Source organism: Dioscorea cayenensis, chromosome 10 (genome assembly GCF_009730915.1).
Source record: "Dioscorea cayenensis subsp. rotundata cultivar TDr96_F1 chromosome 10, TDr96_F1_v2_PseudoChromosome.rev07_lg8_w22 25.fasta, whole genome shotgun sequence".
NCBI lineage: Eukaryota > Viridiplantae > Streptophyta > Magnoliopsida > Dioscoreales > Dioscoreaceae > Dioscorea > Dioscorea cayenensis.
Window position 1 is genome coordinate 16,150,259 of NC_052480.1, and position 19,860 is coordinate 16,170,118.

Below are 19,860 nucleotides of genomic sequence, written 5' to 3' on the forward strand. Positions count from 1 at the left end.
GGAGTGGCACAAGGGCTATCACATTCAACCATTTTCACTTGTGCATATATAACAAGATCTTCACCAACATGTCTATTATTGAAGAAGCAAAGTGATCCACGATGTAAATGTGTGCCCGTTTGCGCTACCTTGATAAAAAGCATTGCAATTCCACACGCCAGTGCGAAAAATCCACAAGGGCGCTGATAAGTGCTTGTGTGATATGAATGCGAAGCATTCTTTCCTTATGTTGAGCATTACTTTTCTCGGGTTTTTACATTAATATGTGTGTTTTTATATTACTTTTATGCAGGTAGGGTTGTGAAACCAATTATGAAGGAAAAAAGCCAATGTGGATCACAATGCACCGATTTTGGAGGAAATCTTGCTAAGGTTCAAACGCGAAGATATAAGTCGGGTGCGAGATGCTAGAGTGTGTGCCAACCTCCCCGTATTTGAGTTTGCACAACCAATTGGAGGGGCACAAGGGTAGTCACACTCAAGCATTCTAACTTATGCATATAGAACAAGATCTCTATCAACTTATCCGTCATTGAAGAAGCAAAGCGATCCACGGCATAAATGTGTGCCCGTTTATGTTACCCCGATTTTTGGATTCTTTTCTCCATCTTTTCCACAACTTGAGAGAGGGCTTCGGCTAGGGTTTCGAGGGGTATTGGCCAAGGTTTTGGAGAGGTTCTACGGCTCCGACATCGTCATTCCTTAGTAAGAAGGTTGGTAGGGGAGCTTCCGTCGAGGCGTATCCTATACCGGACGAGGGAATCCTTGGACGACGAGTAGAGGACTTTCCACAAGACCATCAACATGACTATCGAGGGAGTTTCTTTATGGATTCATTGCTTTTACATTCTATTTCTTTGATTGTACTTAGCTCCATGGAGAGCTAAACCCCTAGTGGGTACTCGGGTATTGTGAACCCTAGGATGTATTTTTTTGTTTGAACCTCTTTATTATGCTTTCAATAAATTGATGTTTATTGTGAGTTCCAACCTTGAATGCTTGATTGTATGAACATTTCCCCTAGAGTGACACTAGGGTTGAGAGTTCTTGGTAACCTTGTGAGTGAGTGATACACCACGAGCGTTAGACAAAGCTAGGTTGGAGAGGGTTGAGAGGGTGAGTCAAGAGGTACAGGAGTGTCCCCTTTCCCCTCCGGCGTGATAGATTCTACCTCCGTTCCTCGAGTTCTTTGCGGCCATAATAGAGTGAATGGTCTAAGGAATGAACCTCCGCTGGGTCTTAGTTGCGCGTGCAATAGAGTGAAGCGTTGAGGTGATCTTAGTATCTAGGGCTCAATTGTGGTTAGGGACCTTCCACCTGGACCAAAGGGTTAGGTCTATAATTAGGAAGAGATTTAACACTTGGAATCGCTAGAGCTCATTGCAACTCTATGAGATTGTGAGGTGTTGAGATTGTTCGATTTCTCCTCCGGAACATGTATAGAGTTAGGCATAGTTGACCTTATATTTGGGACTATGTAATTAAGGATTTCCACGACTCACCATTGCATTGATTAGGAAACATAATAGAGGGTTCTTGCACTTGAAACAGCTTTATCCTAGGTGGAGCATTATCCGGGTACCCCATCTTTATCGATTGCCTTACCCCTTCTTTACTTTTTTGCTCTCTTACTTCGTTGCTTTTTACTCGTTGAGAATTGAATCATTATCACACTCATCATCATTGATCTTTTACATAGCTAAGAATCGAATTAAGTTTTTTTATTCCCTACTCCCTTTGGATTCAATATCCGCTCACCCAGGATTATTATTTCAACAAACCCGTGCACTTGCAGGATATACGCAAGGGGATCTTGTCAGGCGCCCATAGGGGCGTATGGATTCCCGATTCCAACCCTTTAAAAGCCGATTTCAACCCCGATTTCAGCACTTGTTTTCTCCATCTTTTCCCCAACTTGAGAGAGGGCTTCGGCTAGGGTTTTGAGAGGTATTGGCTAGTGATTTGGAGAGGTTCTATGGCTTCAACATCGTGCACTGTTTGGAAGAAGGTTAGTGGGAGAGCTTTCGTCAGCACCGATTTGGCGAGGTGTATCCTAAGCCGGACAAAGGGACCCTTGCGATGAATAGAGGACTCTCTACAAGACATCACCACGACTATCGAGGGGTTTTCTATGGATTCTATGCTTTTACATTCGATTTCATTGATTGTATCTAGCTCCATGGAAAGATAAACCCCCTAGTGGGTACCTGGGTATTTGTGAACCCTAGGATGTATTCGTTTCATTGAATCTCTTTATTATGCTTTTGATTAATTGATGGTTATTGTGAGTTCCAATCATGAATGCTTGATTATATGAATACTCCCTTAGAGTGACACTAAGGTTGAGAGTTCTTGTTGGTAACCCTTGTGAGTGAGTGACACACCATGAGAGTTAGACAAAGCTAAGTTGGAGAGGGTTGAGAGGGTGAGTCGAGAGGTAGCAGAGCGTCCCCTTTCCCCTCCAGTGTGATTTATTCTACCTCTATTTTCTTGAGTTCTTTGTGGTCATAGTAGAGTGAATGGGCTAAGGGATGACCTTCCACTGGGGCTTCGTTGCGGGTGCAATGGAGTAAAGCGTAGAAGTGATCTTAGCATCTAGGGCTTAATTGTGGGTAAGGACCTTCCACTTGGACCAAAGGGTTAGGTCTACATATAGGAAGAGTATTTATCACTTGGAATCCCTAGAACTCATTGCAATTCTATACCAGTGCGAGGTTGAGAGGTTATTCAATTTCTCCTCTGGGGCATGTACAGAGTTAGGCATTCTTGACCTTAGATTTGGGACCATGTATTAAAGGATCTCCACGACACATTATTGTATTAATAAGGAGGCATAATAGAGGGTTCTTGCACTTAAAACAATTGTCCTAGGCGGAACAATATCTGTGTACCCCATTTATATCGATCGTCTTACCTTCTCCTTTACTTGTGCTCTCTTTCTTGTTGTTTTTACTTTTGTTATTTGATATCTTGTCACACATATCACTATTCATCTTTTACATAGTTAAGAAACAATTTAAGTGTCATTAGTCTCTACTCTCTGTGGATACGATACCCACTCATCTGGGATTATTACTTCGATGACCCCGTGCACTTGTGGGACTTTTGGAAAGGGTGTTCGTCAATGCCCGTGTGGAAATTCAACACAGCCATGTGTCTTCTTTGGATGACTTAGAAAAAATATGCAGGCTCTGTAGAAAATTTTTAAACATGTATACAATCTCAGATCTTGTCTCTAAAGTGTAAAATTAATGAGAGAATCATGAAAAACATTCTCAAACGACCAAGAACTATGCCACACACATTTAAGCACATGATTATAGCAAATAATCCATGAGAAAAATAACAGCAATAACATCTAAAAATCAAGATACCAACACTCATGCTTTATTCATGCAAATACTAAACTAAAACCTAGAAAAATAGTAAAGACTTGGGTTGCCTCCGATGAAGCGCTTGTTTTACATCACTTAGCCTGACGTACCTCTTCTTACCTCATGGTAGTTCCTAGATGAAGGTTTCCTCTTACCCATAACTTGAAAGCATGATGAACATAGTCTTTTAACTAGTAAAGGGTAGTTGTTGAGCATGTTACCACATAAGGGTTCATCACCCTTGTTCTGCTCTTGCACATCCCCATTAGCCTTGGGGCATTTCTTGTGGTGTCTCCTTGCTTGTTTCATCTTTCAAAGCACCTTCTTCATGATCCCTAGGGTAGATGGTACTTTTTCCTCTAGACCAAGCATTAAGACTTCTTCATTTTTTACTCCTTGGTCTAGCAAACCCTCGTACAGGTCTTGATTCATCATTTCCTGCACATATTCATTAATTCACTCATCAGTAGTGTAAAGAAAATAAAGAGTGTCATCAAATTCAAGGGAATGTCGCATGGCTTCAGTGAGGCAGTATGTAAGCTTGTCATCGCCAACCCCTCAGTTGTCAACTCACCACCGCCCATGTCATATAAGTGCCTTGGAAGCGCGTAAGAAAGGCCTTCCAAGCATCAAAGGAACATATAAACCGCCGACATCCAACACTATAAATTCCAACGAAATATGTACTTGTCAACCTTCACAATTACGTCTTCGATAATACCCCTGATGTCTAACCGCTTGGTCGGCCAACTCAAGTGTCATCCTAGTGGGTCTAGGCTCTCTCAAGCTTAGCTTTTGAAAAGAATGAGTATGGAATCGACGTTGATACCAGCCTCAGAATCCACCAATGAAATCTCTTCACCCATATTAGCAATGTTGCACAGAATAACAAAGCTTCCGGGGTCGTTCTTCTTATTCGGCATATTCTTTTGCAACACTACCGAATATGAAGCATCTAAGTTCACCGATACACTTTCCTCCAACTTCTTCTTGTTGGTCAAAAGATCCATTAAAAACTTTGTATAATGAGGCATTTGAGACAATACCTCCACAAAAGGAATGTTGATGTGCAATTGCTTGAATAAACCCAAGAACTTCTTCTATTGCTCATCATTTTGGTCGTTCTTCAATCTTGAAGGATAAGGAATTCTAGGCTTGTAAGGTGCGTGGTGCCACCTCTTCCTCCTTGTTTGCTATTTCCTTAACCTCCACGACTCCTGGTACTTCAACATTGGTCTTCTCACTTGAAGCTTACCCTCAACCTCACTGGTCACTTCTCAAAAGTGATCACCTTCACATGTTCTCTTGATTAGTCTTGGTATTACTAGGCAAGCTTCATTGTGGCCTCTCCGTAGTGACTTTGTAATATGCCCCGATAAGTGGTTGTGTGATATTAATGCAAAGCATTCTTTCCTTATATTGAGCATTACTCTTCTCGGGTTTTTACACTAATATGTGTGCTTTTATGTTACTGCAAGGTGTAGGGTTATGAGGCCGATTATGAAGGAAAAGAAACCAATGTGGATCATAAGGCACCGATTTTGGGGAAATCTTACTAAAGCTCAAACGCCAAGACATAGGTCAGGTGTGAGATGCTAGAGTGTGTGCCAACCTCCCTCGTATCTCGAGTTGGCACATCCATTTGGAGGGGCACAAAGGCAGTCACACTCAAGCATTCTGACTTATTCACATAGAACAAGAGCTCCACCAACTTGTCTATCATTGAAGAAGCAAATGATCCACGACGTGAACGTGTGCCCGCTATGCTACTCCCCGATAAAATCACTGCTCACACCGGCCGAGAAAACAGAATTGGAGAACCCACACGCAGCGCGTGGAAATTATCCACGCCTGTGGAATTTCCACATGGGCGTGTGAAAGATCCACAGTTCGTGTGGTCGCCTCGATTCCAAAATTTCTATTTAAAAGCCGATTCAGCCCCTGATTTCAACATTTTTCTCCATCTTTTCCCCAACTTGAGAGAGAGGCTTAGGCTAGGGATCTGAGGGGTATTGGCTAAGGTTTTTGGAGAGGTTCTATGGCTCGACATCGTCATTCCTTAGGAAGAAGGTTGGTAGGGGAGTTTCCGTCGAGGCTATCTTTATACCGGACTGAGGGAATCCTTGGACGACTTTGGCAGAGGACTTTCCACAACACCATCGATACCCGACTCATCGAGGGGTTTCTTTTATGGATTCATTGCTTTTTACATTCTATTTCTTTGATTGTACTTGGCTCCATGGAGAGGCAAACCCCTAGTGGGTACTTACTGATTTAGAACCCTAGGATGTATTTGTTTCATTGAATCTCTTAATTATGATTTCAATTAATTGATGTTTGTTGTGAGTTCTAACCTTGAATGTCTGATTGTATGAACATTTCCGTTAGAGTGACACTAGGTTGAGAGTTCTTGTTGGTAACCTTGTGAGTGAGTGACACACCGATAAGTGCTTGTGCGATATGAATGCTGAGCGCTCATTCCTTATGTTGAGCATTACTTTTTCTCAGTGTTTTACATTAATATGTGTGTTTTTATGTTACTTTTATGCAGGTAGGGTTGTGAGGCCAAGTATGAAAGAAATAGGCCAATGTGGATCATAACGCACCTATTTTGGAGGAGAGTATTGCTAAGGTTCAAAACGCCAAGATATAGGGTGAGGTGTGAGATGCTAGAATGTGTGCCAACCTCCCTCGTATCCGAAAGTGAGCACATTCATTTGAGGGCACAACTCAAATACACTCTGCAAAGCATTCTCGATTTATGCATATAAGAACAAGAGATCCACCAACGTGTACATCATTGAAGAAGCAAGTGATTCACGATGGAAACGTGTGCCCGTTTGTGTTACCCCTATGAAAGTATGGAATTCGGGAGTATTTTTTCAGCGTAGACAGTAGTGTAATGTAGAAAACAATGTAGCAAAGTACTATAGTAGCGCTCGAGAAATCGAAAAAAGAGAATCAACACGCAAGTGGGAATTATCCACGCCTGTGGAAATTCCACAGGGCGTGTGACATCATACATGCCCGTAGTCGCCCAATTCCCATCTCTATTTAAAGCTGATTTCAGCCCCGATTTCGGGATTCTTTTCTCCATCTTTTTCCCAACTTGTGAGAGGACTTCGCTAGGGTTTCGAGGGTATTGGCCAAGGTTTTGGAGAGGTTCTATGGCTCTAACATCGTGATTCGATTAGGAAGAAGGCTGGTAGGAGCTCGATCGAGGCGTATCCCATACCGAATGAAGTAATCCTTGACGATTTAGTAGAGGACTTTCCACAAGACCACATCGACACGACCATCGAGGGGGTTTCTTTATGGATTCATTGCTTTTTACATTCTATTTCTTTGATTGTACTTAGCTCCATGGAGAACTAAACCTCTAGCCTGGGTACTTGGTTGATTGTGAAACCCTAGGATGTATTCGTTTCATTGAACTTTTTTATTATGCTTTCAATAAATTTATGTTTATTAGTGAGTTCCAACCTTGAATGCTTGATTGTATGAACATTTCCCCAGAGTGACACTAGGGTTAAGAGTTCTTGTTGGTAACCTTGTGAGTGAGTGACACACCACGAGCTTTTAGACAAAGCTAGGTTGGAGACTGCTAAGAGGGTGAGTCAAGAGGGTACAGTGGAGTCCCCTTTCCTCCGACGTGATAGATTCTACCTCCGCTCGAGTTCTTTTTGCGCCATAATAGAGTGAATGGTCTAAGGGATGAACCTCCGCACTGGGGCCCTAGTATGCCTGCAAATGGAGTGAAGCGCTGAGGTGATCTTAGTATCTAGGGCTTAATTGTGGCTAGGGACCTTCCACCGGACCAAAGGGTTAGGGTTTTAAATCTTTGGAATTGATTTTATCACTTGGAATCCCTAGAGCTCATTGCAACTCTATGCGAGTGCGTAGGTGTTGAGATTGTTCGATTTCCTCCCGACATGTATAGAGTTAGGCATAGTTGACCTTATATTTGGGACTATGTAATTAAGGATTTCCACGACTCACTATTGCATTGATTAGGAAGCATAATAGAGAGTTCTTGCACTTGAAGCGATTATCCTAGGGTGAAGCATCATCCAAGTACCCCATCTTTATCGATTGCCTTGACTCCTCCTTACTTTTGCTCTCTTACTTGTTGCTTTTAATTTCTGAGAATTGAATCATTACCACACTTATCATTGTGGATACTCCACATAGCTAAGAATCAAATTAACTATTTTCATTCCCTACTCCCCTCGTGGATTCGAATCCCGCCACCCGGGATTATTACTGACAAACCCGCACTGTGCGGGATATAAGCTAGGGGTACTTGTCACACACCACGAGCTGCTAGACAAAGATAGGTTGAGAGGTTTGAGAGGGTGAGTCGAGAGTATAGAGACGCCGACTTTCCCTCTCGACGTGATAGATTCTACCTCCGCTCATCGAGTTCTTTCTGCGGCATAATAGGGTGAATGGTCTAAGAGATGACCCTCCATTGGGCTTAGTTGCTGCAACGGAGTGAAGCGTTGAGATGATCTTAGTATCTATGGCTTAATTGTGGTTAGGGACCTTCCACCTTGACTAAAGTGTTAGGTCTATAATTAGGAAAAGATTTATCACTTGAATCCCTAGAGCTCTTTGCAACCCTCTATTCGAAAAGTGCAGGTTGAGAGGTTATCTAATCTCTCCTCCCGGGACATGTATAGAGTTAGGCATGAGTTGACCTTAGATTTTTGGACTATGTAATTAAGGATTTCCACGACTCACCATTGCATTGATTAGGAAGCATAATAGAGGGTTCTTGTACTTGAAACAATTATCTTAGGCGGAGCATTATCCGAGTACCCCATCTTTATCGATTGCCTTACCTCCTCATTTACTCGTTCTCTCTTACTTGTTGCTTTTTACTTTTTGAGAATTGAATCATTGTCACACTTATCACTATTGATCTTTCACATAGCTAAGAAGCAGATTAAGTGTTTTTATTCCCTACTCCCTATGGATTCGATACCCGCTCATCCGGGATTATTAATTCGGGAAACCCGTGCACTTATGGATATATGCAAGGGACCTTTGTCAATGCCCCACTAGATTCTCTAGATTGTGCAATGATGCGTGTGGTTGTGAAGTGTAGCTCGACCGACTAAATCTTATATCCCGACGATTGGATGAATCAAGTCAAAGCTTTCTCTAGATAGATCATCCGGGTCCCCATCTTCTATCAATTACCTCTCCTATTATTCTCTTGCATCTCTTTCTTATTTTCTTTGTTTCCATTTGTATTGATATTTTTCACACCACTCTTGAATCATCTTCAACATAGTTAAATAGCAATTCTTGTGGTTCCAAGCACTATTCCCTATGGATACAACTTTACCCACTCATCCGCACTTGGGGTATGCACGCGTAAAAGGGGTGTGTTAGTAGTCCAATTTTTATATTTAGTAAACCTTCATGCCTTTTTTTACGATTACTTCTACCTTATACACTCAAACCAACCCATAGCAATGAAATTGGCATTAGAATGTCAAATTCCTTCTTCAATACTCTTTTAAGAGCTTCTGGTTCTTTCATTATTCTCTTTAGATTTAAGTGATGCATTGTAGCGTGTTTTATACGAGGGACATGAGATACAGATGTACAAAAAGTGAGTCTATAGCAGTATTCCTCTGCTAATCTAGCATGAATGCTTCTATATAAACCGTACTCGAGTAAGTTGGGTGGTTCTTGTGCCTAATCAGTATGTGCATCCTTCAGAAAGATTTTGTTTTTCTTTTTGTTTCGTGTGGTCTATGTTTGTCGGATTCATAGAGAGAGAGAGAAATAGTGTGTATATACAAACAAAAGAGAATAAGTATCTCTTCTGATTTCCTAGAGCCAGTCACATAGTCACTTGAAAGGTAGAGCTTTATTTAGGAACCAAAGGACTCTTAACTGATTATTGAGGATATCTTTAACACTTTTAATGCTGATCTCATTATGTGTGGGGTGAATGGGCATCTTAGGGTAATCCGCGGTGCGGAGGTTTAAGGTAAGGAGTTAGCACACACTCACATGAACACTTTAGATGAAACAGGACTATCATTACTTTGTTACTTATAAAATAACTCACTATCTTGATTTCTTATCACTTGTCCTTTTGGAGTTATTTACATTTGAGCTTGAGGTCATACATTTAACTATTTATCTTCTTGCCCTATTCTTCATGTTTTTTTGCTTAAGGACAAGCAAATGCTTATGTGTGAGGTTGTTTGATAAACAACTAAATGTATGTATTATATACGTATTTATTGTGTATGATTTGTGTATTTATTGATGAATCAATTCGCTTTTATGGTTTAATTGGTTCCTTTCATGTTACAGGCATAAAAAAGCTTAGGTGAGCTGACAACGCGATTTTAGAAGAAATCAACAATAAAAATGGCGTTTTAAAGTCCCAGACACTGTAGCATTACTATATCAGCCTAAAGCATGAGAATTTGAACAAAAAGCTAAGTCTAGAATTCCTCATGGGCAACCTCACAACCATTATTGTAGTAGCAACTATAGCAACTTACTAGAAATTTGGTAAAATCCTGAGGATCCTCATGACCCATTTACTAACCATGAGCTGCCACAAGCCATCCTGAGATCAACCTTTAAAGGGAATTTTAGGGCATTTCTGATAGAGGTGGAAGCCTTGTTCGTGGAGCTCATCACCATCACCTTTGATCCGAGTTAGAAGAAGGCAAGAGAGGGCATCTCCGAGGTAGAAATCGATGAAGAGAGCATGACTTTATAAGATCCAGTCCTAGAACAACATTTAGAGGATGTTGAAGGCACAAGGGAAGCTACTCCTTGAGTGGCGTCTTTGGAAGCTCTTCTCCAAGGGATTCCAAACGTTATTCGTCCTCTGATCTTTTAAGGGAGTTTGTCATGCTTTGTTTAGTTGTTTTCATGGATTTGATTATGTATTTTGTTAGTATGGACAACTAAACCCCAAAGGTCACCCGATTTAGATGTTCCTTTGGGTGAACTTGTGTAGATTGTATGCTTTGACATATTTATTGCATTTGGTATGTTTGTGATCCATGCTTGGTGTATTTTGATGTATTGGTATGCATGACAACTCTGTATAACAATTTCTAGATTATACTAGGTTGCATGAACATCGCCCTTGTATTAGACACACAATGTGTGGAAGGGACACATGTACAAATACACCATGACTGATAAATGTACACTTTGGTATACTAGCATGTATTTTTTATAAGAATTGATGCCCGTTTGGTGCTTAATCACATATTATTTGCATTGTAGAGTACAGAGTAGCCATGGAGGACATGAAGATATGATTTGGGTAAAAAAAAGAAAAGAAAACCAGGTCGCGGTACTGTAGCATATTTACTATAGCAAAAACTGTATTTGGAGTGTTGTAGAAGTGGCAATGTAGAACCTGGGGAATTTTCAAGTCAGGAATTGATCCAAGCCATACGGCCTCAATGCTGCCCTAGATTGATCCCAGGATGGATGTTGTAGCAAGAGAAACCATTTTTAGCTTGGTTCATACGGCCTCTATGAGGCCACAATTGACCCCATCATAGACCCTGGGATAAAACCAGGGATGGCTTGTTTTGGAGGGATTTTGGTCTCTTTATAACCCATATACAACTCCTATATGGGGGGATACTTGGGAAATATAAAAGCACATTTGAGGGTGTTAAAAAGGGAGCTTTTTGGCAGCCATAACTTGGGGGAAGAAATGGAAGAACGAAGACATCTTGAAGAAGGTTGTTCTTGAGGCCTGGGAGGTGATCAAGGGTTTAAACTTGAAGGGGAGAGCTTCATCATCAATGAAGTAGGAGTGAAGGGGTTATTCGGTATTCACTTGGCTATTGGAAGCGTCATTCGGCAGGCCTTGCCCTTCTTCTTCATCATTTGGACTAGGGAGTATCATTTATAAGCTTGTTTATTGTTTTTCTTGTTTTGATCATGCTTGTTTGTATGATGGCACACTAGACCCCCATGGCCACCAGATGTTGGTGAACCCTGGGGGGTTCATCATGTATTTTGGATGCTTTGTGTTTAAATGAAATGCTTGGGATGATTTATGGTTTAGTTCATTGTAATTCATGCCTAGAACTACTTAATGGAGAGATCCGTAGTTCTTATTTTAGTTGTGCACGTAGACGTGACCCACTCACATGTATTAGATCCCTAATGAACTAGAAGGGATATACTTGTATCGACATGCCTAAAAATTAGATGTCGGTAGCCCCTCCGAACCATAAGGATAGACTTAGGGTAAGTGTGTCCTTATTGCGAGATCTCCTTGTACTTAATGCGATCGTAGGAATGTGATTAGGGAGAGATCCTTATTGACATTCGTATAGGATTATGGTTCAATCGCCGAGAATTGGGGTTGGACTAATCTTGAGATCCTTCGGTCTAAATCACCCTTCCTATGTTATTACTGTGCATCCATATTTCATGATGACCCCTCAAGGAGATCCTCATCCCTAGGCCTCTATACCTCATTGCTGCTCTTGTGATCTCTTGTGTTACTTTGTAATTCTTATACTCGCAATTTGTTTACATTATTGCACTTTTTTGAATATTTCGCCATACTTAAGTTATAAGGTTAGATAATATGTGATGGAGGAGTAATAGGAGCTCCTTAGCCCCATGGAATATGACCCCTATGTCACTCACAGGGTATTAGTTGGCGATCATATACACTTGTGGGGAAGCAATCAGTGACCATCGAGTATTTTGTACCCCTCCAACTTTATAGTTGTTCCTAGTTTGTATTTCAACCCTAAATTGAGAATTCCATTACCCTCATTGCAATCATAGGAGAATTTGGTAAGAAGAAATTCTGTATCAATACTCATACCGAATTAGGGGGCAATTGCCATGACCACCGAGTTGGTCTAAATTAGGTTTTTCTTGGTCCAAACTACCATTTGCATGATAGTTATAGCATCCTTCACACTTTAGTAGCCCCTAGGTGATCCTCATCCATAACCACTTTCCTTCCTTGATTATCACTCATAATTTTCCTTGGTTGTGGATATTCTAGTAGAGTTTTATCTATTGCATTGTAGTTTTAACATTTCACTCGAACTCGTAGGTTAAACAATATGCAAAGAGAAAGTAAGAGTAGCTTCTCAGACCCTAGGGAATACAACCCTCTCGTACTCTCACGAGAGGTATTACATGATAGCCCGTGCACTTGCAGGATTACGACCACGGAGCAGTAGTAGCAGTAGTATTAGCAGGGCATCACGCCATGTACTAAACCCCTCTAGTAGTGTGCACATGCTGCAGCATCCCCATCGACTTCAAATTCCATAGGAAAATAGGGCAACACAGCCTATGACATTCATCTGGTTGGTCCCCTGGTGAATGCCACCCCCGGATCAGTCTTGTGATTTATAGACTGACAAAGAAGGATCTGATATAAGGGTCTGTCTCCAGATGGGCAATGGAAATGGCTACGTCGTACCCTAAATGCATCAGAAAACCATCAAGCATAGATAGTAGAAAGTCAAAGTCTCATCGGTTGATGATGCCTATACTGTCTTCTCGGCCTGTAACTGTGTAACTAATGAGGAAATACAAATATCTAAGAGTAGGGGAACAGAGAGTCATAGCCTTAGATCATCATGAGTCATAGGTAGGATATGTACTCCGTCTTTTCCAAGCATGCTAGTGAGGCTCTCCAGTCGGTCGGGAGATCAAAAAAGAATCATATGCCAGAGTTCGAGTAAACACCTTTAACTGTATCATATCTATGTGATGAAAAGCCACAATACCATGGGATAACTCAAATGTCACCAACACCTTGAGGGACAACTACTCATAGGTGTTGTCAGTGATTATGAAAAAGTCGCCTCAAGCCCCAAAGACTAAGCAATCGGCTCGACGGCCTCCTTCAGGCCAACCTCACAGAGAACATCCCAATCAATCTTTCTTGATTTGCCAAATCGATGATGAGAGAGACATTTATAATACTCCTGGTGCACCTATGTGTGGAATACTAGTGCTCGGTCATTATCAGGAGTGGGCTCTTGATGTCTGGGCCTCTTGGAGGAGGGCGTGTAATGTTCTATTTCCTTGGCATGATCTACACAATAAACAACTCATTTTATTTCAAAGGTTGAGAAATTAAGGGGAAGCATGGTCATGCAAAGAGTAGAGCATGATCGTGCTTAGCACAGAGACAGGACCATACTACCTTAACCACAATACTCAAGGCAAAACATGAGCATGCTTCGGGGCTGCCCGTCCTTCCTAAAATGTCATAATGGCTAATCATGCTCATAACTCTACCAAAAGTAAAAAAGCTCATCTAATATGAGTAATATGAAACATAATAGCATTTGAAAACACAAGGAGCATGATTTGATGCATAAGTCATTAAAAATGAATTAAAGATGTTTATTAGAGTTGAGGAGAAGAACATGAAAATGAGGAAATCAATGAATGGATGGCGAGAAATGGCAAAACTTTTGAGAAAATGGGTAAAAGAGGGGAAGAGAGGGAAATAAGAGAGAATCAGTAATAAAGGTCGATCGATGGTGCAGGAAACATGACCCCTAAAGAAGCCCGACAATTGATTGAAAAAATGGGTTTGAATAGCTACCAATGGAATGCAAGTGAAAAGAAGAAAGTGCCTGGCTTCTATGAGATTGATGCGGTTACATCATTGGCGGCACAAGTTGAGTAATTGAGCAAGAAGTTAGAAACTCTAACTTCTCCTAGAGTGGCGATCGTGATGAATTACACTGGATGTGGGGGAGAACGTGCTCCACCTGATTGCTATTGGTAGTACATCCTCAGTGGAATAATTTGACTTTGTAGGGAATGCAATGAGAGGTCAAGGGAATACATATAGCAATACCTATAATCCAAAGTGGAGGAGCCAAGCAAACCTTTCTTGCAGTACCCAAGGGAAACAAAAGCCTTTGGCACCATCGGGTTTCCAACAACAATAACAAGCCCCAAACATGGAGAATCGAGTTTCGGGTTTGGAGACCTGGATGACAGATTTAGAGAAAGCTTTGACCAAATTCATCCAATTGTCAGATACAAGGTTTCAGTCGGTCGAAGCTACACTTCGCAACCAAGAGAACATTTGAAGGCAATCACTTTGAGAAGTGGTCGTGAAGTTCAGAGTAGGCTCCCTAGTAAGAAGACCAATGTTAAGTCGCCCGAGGTCTTGGAGTTTGAGGAAATAGCAACAAAGAAGGGTGTGGAACCTCCACCCTACAAGCCAAGGATGCCATATCCTTCAAGGTGGAAGAATAAGCACGCCCCTGTGTGCTCTCGGGATAGTTTGCCAAGTCTCTGCAAGAAATCACATACCCGTGCAGAAATTACCCATGGGCTTGCGAGAATCACAAGGTCGTTCACAGGGGTGAGTCCACACCCCTGTGCCTTCTCTGGATGAGCTCACAATACAAAACTACGGGCGTGTGTTAATTCCACATGCCCGTCTGTTTTCTCTAGATGCCTTAGAAAACTCTACAAGCTCTGCCGAAAATTTTTGAACACGTTTACACACTCAGAGCCTGCCCTAATATGCAACTATACCAGTGAGAAATATGATAGATAGCTCAAACGACCTAAACTTCATCAAATTCACATGAAAACACATAGTCAAATTACAATTCCATAAGAAAATCACAGCAAAAGCATCTAAAAATCAAGACAAAAACATTCATCAAATTATTCAACCAAACACTAAACTACCAAATTAAGAAAACAGTAAACACTTGGGTTGCCTCCCAAGAAGCACTTGTTTAACGTCACTTATCTTGACGTACCTTGTCTTACCTCACGGGGGCTCATAGATGAAGGTTGCCTTCTTACCCATGGCTTAGAAATATGATGAGCAAAGTCTTGTGAAGGCAGAGGGGGAATTATCAGGCTTGGGACCACCTATCAATGATTCATCCAATTTGTTCAGTTCGCGTACGTCTCCAACAGCCTTGGAGCATTTTCAGTGGCGTTTCCTAACCCTCTTCATATTCCGGAGAACCTTCTTCATGATCCCCGGGGTAGATGGCACTTCTTCCGTCGAACGAAGCATCATGATTCCTTCATTGTCCACCTCTTAGTCAAACAAACCCTCGTAGGGGTCTGGATTGAACATTTACTGCATATATTTATGAACAATCTCATCAGTAGTGTCTATAAAATACAAAATATCATCGAAATCAAGAGAATACGGCATGACTTCAGCTAGGCGGTAGGTGAGTGATAAGTGCTTGATTAGACATATTTTTATATATGTTTTACATGCATTGAGTATCACTTTTACCATGGTTTATGTCTCATATTGTGTATTTGGTGTATTTTATGCATATAGGTTGTGAATGCCTTGAAGAGTAAAAAGGAAGCAAAAATAGGCTATAAAGACACAATGTTGGGAGTTCTTGTTCAACTCAAGGACCAAGACACGAGAGGAGTTCATAAACGTGGAGATGTGTGCCAACTTCCAAGAACAAAGATACGTCGATGAAGAAAAGTTTTATAGCCTACCACATGGACGTGTGCCCGGACATTTGGCCTCAAGAGAAGAGTGTTCGGACCACGTTTTGTTAAAAAGTATTGTAGCAATTTTACTGCAGAAACTGCACGGTAATAGACTGTAGCAAAATTACTGTTTATGAAAATTCCTGCAGCCCACATGGCCGCATGGAAAATCCACACGGGCACGTGGGGGACGTGTGACAGACGCGGTCTAAGGCCTATAAATAGCTGTGTTGCCCTATTCTTTCTTATCTTTTGTGCGGCTCTTGAGGGGTGAGACGGCTAGGGTTTAGAGAGGAGGTCTTTGCTGCTCTGGAGGCACTTCGTCACCAACTTTGATCGATTCCTCCTCCGTCATAGCATCAAGGAAGCCACTAGTGAACCCAGCTTTGGAGTGCATCCTTCAAGACGTCGAAGCTCTCCATCAAGGCCATCAGTTCATAGATAAGAGGGTTTATTTCTATGGTTTTAATGTACCTTCATTCATTGATGGTGTGTTTTGTATGTTGCTCCATGGAGAGCTAAAACCCTAAAGGGGTATTTGGGCTTGTGAACCCTAGGATTCTCATCTTTTGTGGATTTTCTTAGTGTTTCTATTTAATCCGAGTTTGATTAAGTTTTAATCTTGATTGTCTAATGCTTGCTTGCCTTATTGATCTTTTGGTTATTTGGTTTGCATGATTTGTTACCTTGGTGAGAGAGAGGTCTCCATTAGGGTTAGAATCTCAAAATTGAAGAGTGTTGAAAGGGCGAGTCATGAGATAGTGAGCATCCCCTTTCCCCTCCGATTAGTGTATTCTATCTCCTTTCCCTAAGCTCTATGCAACCATATTTGGTGTGAGGGGTGAGATTGAGAGATTTCTCCACCAGGACCTTGTAGAGGGTTAGGATCCTTCACCGGGAATTAATGTTGGATCAATCTTTAGGAATCGGATACACATCTTGGAATCCCTAGAGTGCTTTGTGGTCATATGTGGTGTGAGGTGTTAAGATTGTGCGATTTCTCCACCTGGACCTTGTAAGGGACTAGTATCAGTGATCGGGAGACCGGATCTGATTATATTTGGATATCCATGACTTATCTTACTCTTCATAGAAACAATTTGCTTATCCAATACCTAATACCTTAATCATAGGGAGAGCATTGCCCGAATACCCCACTTTTACTGATTGAGATCTCCTTTCATTTCACCCTTGCTTATTCATCTTCGATATTCATTTCTTTGCACATTAGATCACCATCACACCTTTCCATTTATCATTAGGTTAGAAAGCAGAGAAGAAGTTAGTACTAGTAGCCCTGTTCCCTGTGGATTCGACTACCCACTCACTAGGGTAATTATTACTTCGACACCCGTGCACTTCCGGTTCACATGCATATTCAGACGTGTGTCAGTGAGCTAGTCATCTCCAACTCTCAATTTTAACTCTTCGCCGTCCATGTCAATCAATGCTTTGGAAGTTCACAAGAATGGCCTCCCATGTATCAAGGGTACATCGCATCCTCATCAACGTCTAGCACCACAAAGTCTACAGGAAATATGTACTTGTCCACCTTGACAAGCACATCTTCAATGATATCCCTCAGACGTCTCACTGTTTGATCCTCCAATTGCAAAGTCATCCGAGTGGCCTATGCTCTCCCAAGCCTAGCTTCTAAAAGAAAGTGTATGGCATGACGTTGATACTGGCCCCTGAGTCTGCCAATGCCATTTCTTCACCCAAATTGCCAATGTTACACGGAATGATAAAGCTTCCTGAGCAAGAAGCATCTAAGATCACTGAAGCATTGTCCTCCAACTTCCTCTTGTTGGTCAGCAAATCTTTCAAGAATTTTGCATACTTAGGCATTTGAGTCAATGCCCCAACAAAAGGAATATTGATGTGGAGTTGTTTGAACAAACTCAAAAACTTATTATACTATTCATCCCCTTGGTCATTCTTCAATATAGAGGGATAAGGGATTCTTGGCTTGAAAGATGGGGGTGCCACCTCCTTCTCTTTGCTTGATCCCTTCTCAACCTCTATAACCTCGGGAGCGTGTTCATTGGGCTTCTCACTCGGAAGCTTACTCTCAACCTCACGACCACTTCTCAAAGTGATCTCCTTCACATGCTCTCTAGGGTTGGTCTCAGTGTTACTCGGCAAGCTTCCTTGTGGCCTTTCTGATAAGGACTTTGCAATCTGCCCTACTTGATTTTCAAAATTATACTAAGAGGCGGTGTGGTTGCGAAGTGTAGCCTCAACTGATTGGAATCTTGTATCAGATGATTGCGCAAACCTAGTTAAGTCCTTCTCCAAATCTTTCATTCGGGTCTCCAAACCTGAAACTCTGTTTTCCATGTTTGGGGCTTGTTGTTGTTGTTGGAAACCCGGTGGCCCCATGGCCTTTTGTGGACCTTGGTTGCTCCACGAGAAATTGGGATGACTCTTCCAACCTGGATTGTAGGTGTTGTTGTATGGGTTTCCTTGATTCCTCATAGCATTACCTACAAAATCGACATTCTCAACCGAAGATGCTTCACCAATAGAGATCGGGCAATCGGAGGGAGCATGTCCTCCACCACACCTGGTGCAAGTAGTCATGGCTGCCACTCTTTTTGAAGTTAGGGGATCTAACTTCTTACTCAATAATTCCACTTGAGCCGGCAATGAGGCTACTGCATCTATCTCATGGAGACCGGTCACATTTTTTTTTTCCCTAGAATTCCATTGGTAGCTGTTTAACCCCATTTCTTCAATTAGTTGATGGGCCTCATCGGGGGTCTTGCTACCTAAGGTACCTCCTGCTGCCGCATCCAAGAGTTGTCTTGTACTCGGATTTAAACCATTATAAAATGTCTAAACAATCATCCACTCCGGGAATCCATGTTGCGGGCATTTTCTCAGAAGCTCCTTGAAACTTTCCCATGTCTCAAATAGAGAATCCAATTATAATTGTACAAAGGATGAGATCTCATTCCTAAGCTTTGTAAATTTTCCGGGAGGGAAATAACGGGCAAGGAAAGCTTCTACCATCTCCTTCCATTTGGTAATTAATGCTTTAGGTAATAAGTGTAGCCACTGCTTCACTCTCCCTTTCAAGGAAAATGGGAAGGCTCTCAACTTGATGGCATCATCTGTTACCCAGATTATCTTAAGCATGCCGCACACCTCGAGAAAGTTCTCTATATGACTGTTTGGATCCTCATCGGCCAAACCATTAAACTGTGCGGATTGCTGCAACATGTGGATGAATGCCGGCTTCAGCTCGATGTTCTGAGCTGTAATCGAGGAACGCACAATACTCGATTGTGTCCCCAATACTGAAGGTCTGGCATAATCGAATAATGTCCTCTGTTGCTCATTCTGTTCTGCCATGTTTTCAGATTCTTCTACTTCCAAATCAGCTAGATTAAACTGTTCTTACACAGGTTTTTTCCCTTTTCTTCTAAGTGTACATTCGAGCTCGGGATCTCCTTCAATCAATATATGAAATAGAATGAATGAATAGCTAAGAAAACAATGTACAAAGTATCTCTAAATGCCTACTCCCCGGCAACGGTGCCAAAAACTTGACACGTCCGTATATGCGTATAAACCGCAAGTGCACGGGTGTTGAAGTAATAATCCCAGATGAGTTGATATCGCATCCATAGAGAGTATGGAATAAAGACACGTAAGTTATTTCTTAACTAATATGGAAGATGAATAGTGATAAGTGTGAGAAAATATGAAATAACAAAAAATAAAAGCAACAAGATAGAGAGCACAAGTAAAGGAGAAGGTAAGGTAATCGATAAAGATGCGGTACCCAGATATTGATCTGGCTAGGACAATCATTTAAAGTGCAAGAACCCTCTATTATACTTACTAATTGATGCAACAATGAGTCATGGAAATCCTTAATTACATGATCCCAAACTTAAGGTCAACCATGCCTAACTCTATGCATGTCCCGGAGGAGAGATTGAATAACCTCTCAACATCGCACTTGCATAGAATTGCAATG

At 41.6% G+C, this 19,860-nt stretch overlaps 1 non-coding gene across 1 annotated transcript; it reads left to right on the forward strand.

Moving 5' to 3' along the window:
* Positions 1-18,732: 18,732 nt before the first annotated feature.
* On the forward strand, positions 18,733-18,839 carry LOC120271167. The gene has a single exon (XR_005539790.1). It is a non-coding gene; the product is annotated as a small nucleolar RNA R71 (small nucleolar RNA).
* The last annotated feature ends 1,021 nt before the right edge of the window (positions 18,840-19,860 follow it).